Below are 2,120 nucleotides of genomic sequence, written 5' to 3'. Positions count from 1 at the left end.
CAAGCAATGTCTTTTATTTGATTGCCAAGCAATGTCCTCAATACTTATTTTATGTGAATTCTCTTCAATACTTTACTTTGTTGCTAAACCAAAAAAGTAAGATATATAGCTCAATAGGGAGCTACAATGAGAAAAAGTGAGATACATTATCATGAAAAAATGTTTACATTTCACCATCTATCACAGGCACCATGTCATCAACCTCTTCATTGTATGAACATTCTGTAGCCACTTCCCACTCCATCTCATCGTCGCTACATCTCTATTCCGCCACAGTTTCATGAGTTTGAAGCACTCTAAAGTGTACTTCGATTGCACATGTGGCTATCTTTGTGGGTGCATGAATGAGATGCATGTTACAAAAGATGTACACAAGGGCTGCGGCACGAGCAGGACTTAAGAAATTTCTGCGCTTTGAGTGCAAAAATTCATAAGAAGACCAATTGCGCTCACAACTACCATTGGATGCCGCGACTGAAAGCATCCTGGTCGCCATGTGTTGTAACTCAACTACGTCTCCTCCATATTCTTTCCACCATACTGGGCCTGAAATATTTTTAATGCTATTAAGAACCCAAGGATCTCCGAAAGTTCCATCCCTATTGGCATAATCCACCCTCTGCTAGAATGCATCCATGCCATCATTGCCAGGCAACAATTGCGAGCAAACATTTCTATAGTCTCTCATCACCTCTTTGTTGGAGGCTTTTTCGTTCATTTGGAACTTTGGATCCAAGACAAATGCACCATCATGCAATGGTATGTGCATTTGAGCCCATCGTTTTTCCACAAGATGCACGATTTGTGATCTCTCTCTTGCACCGTAGTGGTTTTATTCTTTGGTTTGACGCAATGCTTTAGACATGATCCAATAAACCTTACCAATGACAAACTTACTTGTTTCAACAACCCTTAGTAGTTCCACATAGGGCTTACAAACCCCAACAAGTTTGTCAATGTTCCACCAAAAAAGAGAGGAAATTGCAACAAGGACACACATTTTTGAGCTGCTTCACGATGGCTCGGATACTTGCTGAACCAAGCCTCCCAATGGAAATTTGCAATAGTTTCTGTAAGAGCCACTCGCACGTCAATGAGATTATTCAAAACATAGTATGATGTAGCGAACCGTGTGGCACAGAAGATTTATAGTGCTTTTTTTGGAGACTTGGAAAAAATAAAGCATATGTAAACTGATGTTCCTGTATAAACTTGACTATGTGATTGGTGTCAATTAGAACCTTTTTTATGAATGATAATCTACCCATATCCTTTAGAAGTAAATTCAGGGTGTGAGCTGCACATCCAATCCATGTAATTTGTGAGTACTTTTCCATAATGTCTAAACCTGCTCCTTTGTAGTTTGAAGCATTAGCTGAGACAATAGCTGTCACATTATTCGATCCACCCAGTCGAGCAATAGCTCACTCATATACCTTTATCAAGTAGAGAGATGTCTTCTTTTTCAATGAGGTATCAAGGGCCTCCAAAAAAATTGCACCTTTGGGAAAAATTACCATGACATTAATCAATGGTTTTTCTGACCGCTGGTCCATCCATCGAGGGCTATGGTATAGCCAAACGCTGGGGCAAAGTCAAGCATTGTTCGCCTGAGAATCACTTTTGTACTGCTCTTGAATTTGTCAACATACTCTATTCACATTTTATTATAATCAGGATAGATGAATCCTTTTTTTGCAGTTGACATTAGGGCATCTTTGAAAATAGGATTTCTTATGACATTATATGGGATTCCACAAGCCATGAAGGCTTGTGTCCACTTTAGATGCAATTTGAGCATGTCTTGTTGAGTGAATGTTGCCTGTAGAGTCCCACGCGTACCGGCTCTGCTCGATGTCCCACGAGTAGCATCTATCCCTCCCATGGCACCATTTGGAAAAGTGTAAGGACTTTGAGGTGTTCAGGTTGTTCCCATTGAAGGTCCTTGGTTAGCTCGCATGTCGTCTTGATCCACACTCACTTCTTCTATGTTGACAGATGACGCACCGGTCATGCCCTTCTGCCTCTTAGGAAGAAGTCCTACCTGTTTGCATTTCTTTACATACCCTGCAAAATGGATCCATATGATGTTAGGTGGTACTCCACATTTTTTCACATTG

At 40.6% G+C, this 2,120-nt stretch overlaps 1 pseudogene; it reads right to left on the bottom strand.

Annotated features, from left to right (window-relative positions):
• Positions 1 to 262: 262 nt before the first annotated feature.
• LOC147427498 (uncharacterized) lies at positions 263 to 1,603 on the bottom strand (annotated as a pseudogene).
• Positions 1,604 to 2,120: the final 517 nt, after the last annotated feature.

This window comes from Adiantum capillus-veneris, chromosome 23 (genome assembly GCF_014529385.1).
Source record: "Adiantum capillus-veneris isolate H3 chromosome 23, ASM1452938v2, whole genome shotgun sequence".
In the NCBI taxonomy this organism is placed as follows: domain Eukaryota; kingdom Viridiplantae; phylum Streptophyta; class Polypodiopsida; order Polypodiales; family Pteridaceae; genus Adiantum; species Adiantum capillus-veneris.
Note: the sequence above shows the minus strand (reverse complement) of the source record. Positions and strands in the feature narration are given on the sequence as shown.